This window comes from Balaenoptera musculus, chromosome 11 (genome assembly GCF_009873245.2).
Source record: "Balaenoptera musculus isolate JJ_BM4_2016_0621 chromosome 11, mBalMus1.pri.v3, whole genome shotgun sequence".
Lineage (NCBI taxonomy): Eukaryota > Metazoa > Chordata > Mammalia > Artiodactyla > Balaenopteridae > Balaenoptera > Balaenoptera musculus.
The window spans coordinates 87757741-87765893 of record NC_045795.1 but is presented as its reverse complement, the minus strand read 5'-3'; positions in this window follow the sequence as shown (position 1 = coordinate 87765893).

Sequence of the window (8153 nt, the reverse complement as noted above, 5' to 3'; positions counted from 1 at the left end):
AAATGGACAAGAGTAGCATTTTGAAAATGCTATTAAAGGCACAGGGTCTACTAAAACAGCATACATTGTGAAACATGGAAGAGAAAGCTGGAAAGGAAAGGCCAGATTATATGAAGTATTCACATAACAGCAACCTGTAGAAAATACCATTAAATGACCTTTATGGCTCTTTTCCCTGTACTCCCGTACATGGCACAGTTCAGAAAGGCTCTATTTATAAAGGTCACATGTATATCTCCTGTACCATTTAAAGATTAGCAACAAAATATGGACATGTAATTTTATTCATATTTCTATTTTACATTTTGATATATGATTTTGTGTGTGGCTGTATGAAAAAGGCAAAGAAAGAGAAAGAGAAATGGAGAGAGAGCAGAGAGAGAGTGCGAGCAAAAGAGAGAGAGAGAGAAAGAGAAAAATTGAGATCAGAATTTACCATTTTGCCCTCAAGTTCCCTTCCCTGGAGGTAAACCATTCTATTTTTGATTTACCATCTGAGGATCTGTGTTTTACTTATCAAATGATGTCAGACTGGCTTAGTAAGTGCTAGTAGATGTGATTCAGAGAGCAACAGACAAGGTCTGCAAAAACCTGCTTCTGAACTTGTTACAAGTTGAGAAAATTGAAGTCATAAAGATAATGATCAATAGATGTGCCACCATTCTAATTAAGAACACCAGGGTCTGTCAGATGTTTGGAAATAGAATTGATGACCTAAAAAATAACCTCGGATTAGAAAATACCAGGTTTGTGTTGCTCCAGAGGCTACTAAGACAGCTGTGTCAGCTGAAATATTCTTTCAACAGTGGATTATAAAAGTGTGGGAAATGGATAAGGCTGACCACTCTCAATGTCCTAGGGCATTCAACATAAACTAGGACAGTCACACAGATGTGTGTACAGGTATAAGGGTTTAGAAAGAAGATCTCCTTCAATCTCATATTCTTCCATTTAAAACATTTGTCATTCTAAGTGATCTTTTCACTCTGATGAAACTGTTCACCTGTTATGAATAAGAGCTGGAGAATGTTTCAGATATAGCTGCTTTCTTCCATCTTATGAAAGGCATTATGGAATTCAGATTTATGTTATGTTTGAACCTAACTTGAAGAAATTTTAGGCTGTCTCTGCCGTTATGTGGAGACCTTTAAATGAAAGTGTATGCCAGTGGATAATGTCTTTATCATTCTTAGTAATGCACTGTTAAGAGGTTATGGCATTTAAATTTCCTTGTGAAACAAAGAGTTATTTGTTTCCTTATAATTCAAGTACTGCATAAGCTGACAACCTCTTTTGTGGAATGCAGAACAGAAAATTACTAGCTTGTGGCTTTCTTAATAGAAAGTACCATTTAAGTCTCAGTTTTTCAGATATTTAGTATTTCTGTTTCTTGATATTTTGGGTTCTTATCAATGGGATTTAACCTAAATATATTCCAAAATCCACCTATAGCGAAGGCTTTAAAGGGATTTTTCAGATCTCTGCATCCAATAAATTGTAAGCTTGGATATTTTCATGTTAATGTTCATGAATTTAAATTTCATCATATATTGTTTATGCAAGGAGAGTTACAGAATCATATTCTCAAGCTAACTGCAAAATGAAAGACTTTTATGGGCCAAGTGGTCTTCTAATCTAAGGCTTTCACTTCATGTCCTAAATCACTTACTTCTCCACATCTGCTGTAATTCTCTTTGTTTTTTCCCCAGCAGAGGGTGCAAAATATTAAACCTTAGAACTATTGCATAAACTTGTATTAAATCATATTCATTTACAAATTCAAAACAAAATCCTTAACTGTTCATGGAGTCTGACTTGATTATGAGGAAGAAGGCAGTTAAATAACACAGCCTCTCTGAAGGGAGGGTCAGTATTGTTAGTGAATTATTAAGGAGGCAACTTACTTGGGGGGGTGTTAAAAATAAGGGTCATAATTAGGACAGTCTAGTCATGAAAGAAACTAACCTTAGATTTAGTAAGCATAGCACAGCAACATTCTGATATCCATAAGTGTATACAACTTATATTGTAAATGCAGTAAAAAGACAACTCATAAGCATCAACTCAGGAGATCTTCAAATATGATTTAAAGTAGAATCATCCTTGGGTATCTTGGATGCTGACCACAAATAAATCCCAGAACAGCAATGGCTAAATGAAACTATCCAACTCCAGGATTGCTATTTCTTTCACGAATCTTCTTTATAACCTGATATGCCAGATGGAAACGTTGGCCACAGTTCTCCACCCCTGCCTGAACCTGTGCCCTTTGCTCCAAGATTTTTCAGTTCTCATACACTCAAAGTATACTTACCCACCCACTGACTTTACGCTTAGCCATTTGGATTTTTTTTACCAACTCAATATTATTGTTTTTTAATTGAAGTATAGATTCTTTATAATATTGCATTAGTTTCAGGTGTACATCATAGTGATTCAATATTTTTATATATTACACTCCATTTAAAGTTATTACAAAATAATGGCTGTTTTTGCCTGTGCTGTACAACATATCCTTGTTGCTTATTATTACCAACTTGATATTAGCATCATGATGCAAAGGCTTGAAATATTTAAGCGGTAGGGCTTGCTCCCTTGCATTTCTGCCATCACCATGAGAAGGTGATGGGTAATTTGCTGCATCTCCCACCAGGCCTCCAGAGTCAACATGTGGTTACAGACTGAGCCCAAATTGTGGTGAGGAGCCTAGACCAGCCAGACCCACACTTGGAAGCACAGCTAGATCACCAAACCACAGACACATGAGCATGAATAAATGATTGCTATTTTAAGCCACCAAATCTTGGGGCAATTTGTTATGAAGTGTTATCATTGTGAAGATTAACTTTTTTACACCAGAGTCCATCCTCCTCTAGAGGAACTGTCTTAATTATCTTAGTTTCAATACATCATTCCATTTATACAACACGAAAAATAATTATAGGTCAAAATTTATGATCTAGGCACGGGAGATACAAAAATGGAAAAAAAAATAGCTCTTTTTTTTTAAAATTAATTAATTAATTTATTTTTGGCTGTGTTGGGTCTTCGTTTCTGTGCGAGGGCTTTCTCTAGTTGCGGCGAGCGGGGGCCACTCTTCATCGCGGTGTGCGGGCCTTTCACTGTCGTGGCCTCTCTTGTTGAGGAACACAGGCTCCAGACGCGCAGGCCCAGTAGTTGTGGCTCACGGGCCTAGTTGCTCCACGGCACGTGGGATCTTCCCAGACCAGGGCTCGAACCCGTGTCCCCTGCATTGGCAGGCAGATTCTCAACCACTGCGTCTTTTGAAGGGCTCACAGAATAAGAAAATGTGACAGGCACATAAACTAAGAAACACAACATGATAGAAGCATATATATAGTGGAGTGAAAGATATGTGGAATGAGCCAAAGATCAGTGGTCAGTTCTATCTGACTGAGAGTTAGGAGTGTTGGTAAGAACTACTTCTCAGAGGGGCAACCCTTTATAAATCACAGGAGCAAAGCAAAATATGGATTTCACTACCAACTACAATCTAGACCATCAAGATACACACAAGACACAGACAGTTTAAAGACAAATGCAGACTAAAAGATTCATGCTATTCCAACAAATATGAATTATGTACCAAGTTTGTACACAGAATCCTTTGCCAGGCTCTTAGTAGATACATAAATGAATAGAACGAAGGTCCTGTCCTCCAGGTAATTGGGACAATATTGTAAGGCTTAAACAAGCACATCATAAAAAAATATAAATATCACATAGGCAACGTATAAATAGGACTTGAACTCAAAAGGTTACTATCATCTAAGGCTTGCACACAACAACACTAATTCAAGGCAGAAGATAATGAAGACTCAGTGTGAAGTTCAGAACTTGCTATGAAGGTTTAGAGGAAAGTGGCTTCTGGAAAGTTTCAATAAGAGAGAGATAATTTTAAAGGTGTTGGAAACAGAAGGCCAGAGGCTGCTCCCCTTTTTTGAGGCTTTCAGGATATAAAAAAAAAATGTTAATGCCAAAAGTAGGTTATAAGAGTTGTGGTATATTCTTAATGTTTTAATGTCTTTGCATCCTATTTTCTACTGGGGGATGCACTGCTTAGCAGAATTATACCTTTCATAAATGGCTTTTGGATAGGTCAATGGCGGAGGCAACCAGAAGGCTGTATTGAGATGCCAATTTGACTGCTACACTACAGTGAGTGTCTGAGTGGCTTAATGCAATTGGGAGGTCCCAGGTGTCAGAACAATTATCTTACCCTCCTTGCTATGGGATGTTCAGTATATGATTAAACCTATGTTGAATATATAATTAACATTAAACAGAGGTTACAGCCACGAAACTCTGGGCCAAAGTTAAGCCTTTAACTTAACAGAGACCCAGTCTCCCTAGAGACAACCATCTTTGGGAATGAGACTTGATTTCAAGACTAGGTTTTAGACTAAGAACTGGTAGAAAGATTTCCTGAAAATCTTATATGGCTGACTGCAGTCTCTTGGGAAGAGGACTATATCTCCCTAGACCATGCTTGACACTCATGACCTCCAACTAGGTACAGAATCTCCACTACCATTCCCTTGTGCAGTGGCTGATAAAACCAAAGAGGTCTCCACAACAGGTTGTTTTAGGGAAATAGGAGAAGATAAGAAACGTAGGCTATGGCTTCTGATGGATGTCTGTTGTTACTTCCTGCCCAGCCTCAACTCTCTATTTGTTTGTCTACAAGATCTTACTTTTCCTATGGGTATCACAGTCAATGCAGTTGCGGGGAGCTGACTCCTACGTCTATGCCTAGGTCCAAGGGTGGGACCATGACTCAAGTCCATCAATCATAGCATCATCTCCTCTGGTTCCAGAGACTGGATCAAGGATAAGCAAGTAACCTAAGGTAGGCCAAGGAGTACAGTGAGATTTCATTCTGGAACTTCTTTTGGAACTGCTGGGATTAAGAGCAGTCTCATTCAGATACCCTTGAACCATTAAGGATGTAGGCCTGGGGCTGCTAGGAGTCGCCAAATGGTGAGAACAAGTTTGACACTGAATTTAATGCAAAGGATAATAGAGGCAAAGGAGAAGAGAGAGGCAAAGAAGAGAGGCAAAGGAGAAGAGAGCTGATGAGATGATTTAAGGCTCTGGATCTAGCTTTATCTAAGGCTAACTCTAGCTCTGGATTTTTGGTTCTATGAACATATATTCCTCCTTTTTGTTTGAGTATCTATTATTTGGCACTATCCTAATGTTAATAGAATACTAATGAGAACCATCATGTAAAGTTGAGGAATTTATATTTAATTTAGTCGGCAGTTGCAAGTTTCTAGAATTTAAGGTATGGGGCGGTTGAGGAAGAGGTGACTATGAAATGAATTTGCTCTAAGTCAACTATAATTTATTTAAAAAAGAAAAAGAAACAGAGAGTTAGGTGGATAATAAGAGTGTTAAAAGGATAAATGAAGAAAGTCTCTGTGGACTTACTTCATGTATACGTTAAAATACTTGGGAGTCCTCCAGTCTCTCTTAGAGTTTAATCATGCAGGTGCATGTGAAGAGGGGAAGTACATCATACAACCAGAGGTGTCCTGTTCATAGTACATACCTATGAAATCATCTGTAATTGCGTGTGTTTCAGAACAGAGAGCAGATCACATTTAAGACAGACTCAGAAAGCAACAGAGCTTTCCAAATATCTAATCTACAAAACATTGTAACAGATGCAGGAGGTTGGAGGCTTTGACAATTCTATTTAACAAGCAGTAAAGGGAGAAATAAGGAAGGAGAGATACATTTTCCCCTGTTCGCCCAGATTTAATGTCCAGAATACTTCCTGACCCATTGTAGCCCATATGCCTCTACCCACTTCATGTTTTAAGCCCAAATATTTTATTCTCAGATTGAGGGTAGTCAGACCAAGTGGTTTTCCAGTTTTCAGGATGAAATGTTTACCACAAGCCAGAAACCATTTTAAAAATCACCTACTACTTTCCCATGAGCCCTGCAAGCAAACAGATATGCTATACAGAGAAAATGCATGTATCTTACTGCCGACAGTTATCCAAGTAGAAGGGGGAAAATGGTATATTGGGAAAAACAGGTCTTTAAAACAGATATTTATATTTAAAAATCTATATTTAATCTGGGAGGGGGAGAAAGTAAATGATTCATGGAATATAACAGAGACGTCTCTAAATTGAAATAATTGTTCTCATAATACTACTCTTAGCCGGTATTTTACAGACATGCTTCCTTTATATTGTTTTTGGAAATGGGGTTTTGTTTTTGCATTGATGGGTCTCTGTCAGTGATGAGATTCCCTATGACTATTCATTACTTGTTACAGCTCAGTCTCTGGTGAGCTGTGAATATTTATGAAGGCTGTTCCTTTTTTGATTGGCTCTGATCCTGGTAGCCTTTTTAAGAGTAAGGTTTACAGGAGATTTGCACTCTTGGTAAACAGGGCAGCATACCAAATACAGGGTAGAGTTGGAATGTTTTCAACAAAAGCAGCACCTGGGAGTATTAAAACTTGGAAGAATGTGTGTAGCCCCCAGGCTGCTTTCGTGGAACGTATGCCAGTTTTGAGATTCTGCCATTTCTTGCTTAAAGTTAATGATCTAAACGTTAAATGCAAGAACCCTCTAAAAAAGAGTGGTGGCAAAAAGAGATTAACAATGCCAAAAAGGCAGATTTACCCTCAAAGGCTCTATCAGTGAATCACAAGGCCACATGTCTAAGAACCCTATCATCACTTTTTAAACACGCGGTATAAAAATTGTTCCCTAAGAAAAAGACACCAAAATCAATGGCTACACTAATTTAAGACAAGAGAGAAATGCATAGAAATGTGTGCAGAAGAGGGAGGGTATGACTGCTTGTGGAATTATATTGTTCTCTAGTAAGTATTAATTGCCCAAGGCTTGTTAGATAGCTTTGGAGGTCCACAATGTAGATTGTGGCTAGTTTCCAGTAGCAAACTTCCGACATGAATCAAAGAAAGGACACTGGAAAAATAAAGAAAAGGAAAGAAAGGAAGGAAGGAAGGAAGGCAGGAAGGAAGGAAGGGGAGAAGGGAGGGAGGGAAAAGGGGATGAAATATACTCAGGGACACAGTGCTTACCTATTTTATACAAGAAAGTAATCAATTTTTAGTGGGCCAAAATTTGGATATAAGAGCTAAAAAATGATAGCACTATTTTTTTATACATCCCCAGTTACCTACTACACTGAATGTCTTTAGCTATCACTTGAAAACCTACATACAAATCCAAGACATTTTTATGCTAGTGGGAGGGCAGAGTTAAGTTCGAAAACTACAGTTATAGGCTTACAACAGCTTTGCCAGGGGGCTTCATGGTGGCGTGACCTATGCGGTTGCCCTGCTCTTGGTTTAACGCTATGTTGTGGCTGCCTTGAAATTCTTAATAATTTTATCTTTGGACTTGTGTTTTGTTTTATTTTTATTTATTTTTTAATTAATTAATTAATTAATTTATTTATTTCTGGCTGTGTTGGGTCTTAGTTCCTGTGCGAGGGCTTTCTGTAGTTGCGGCGAGCAGGGGCCACTCTTCATCGCGGCGCGCGGGCCTCTCACTGTCACGGCCTCTCTTGTTGCGGAGCACAGGCTCCAGACGCGCAGGCTCAGTAGTTGTGGCTCACGGGCCCAGTTGCTCCGCAGCATGGGGGATCTTCCCAGACCAGGGCTCGAACCCGTGTCCCCTGCATTGGCAGGCAGACTCTCTACCACTGCGCCACCAGGGAAGCCCTGGACTTGTGTTTTGTTAATGAAATCCACTGGACAACAGAATATGTGCTTGCGCAGAGGAGATGCGTGCAATCCTGGCGTCGACAGTCCTTGTTGTGCCATTCACAAGTGTTCTTGAAGGCCCACAGTCACAGACATCTGGTGCACTCACTATGCCTGGGAATTCTGCAAGAATCAAACTTAAAGTAAAAAGTAAGCTAGTTACATCCACAACTGAGTAGGCAAGGTGCTGATAGCCCTGAGAGGCCACATTTTGCATCAGAATCAGAATTTTGCTTCCAATGCAGAAAAAGAGCAATGGCATTCTGAGAAATCCTAACAACCAAAGAACACTATTATATCCTTTCTTATTTGCTATTATTCCCTGTACTAGACAATTTTCACAAATGTGAAAATTATGGCACAGGAGGAAAGT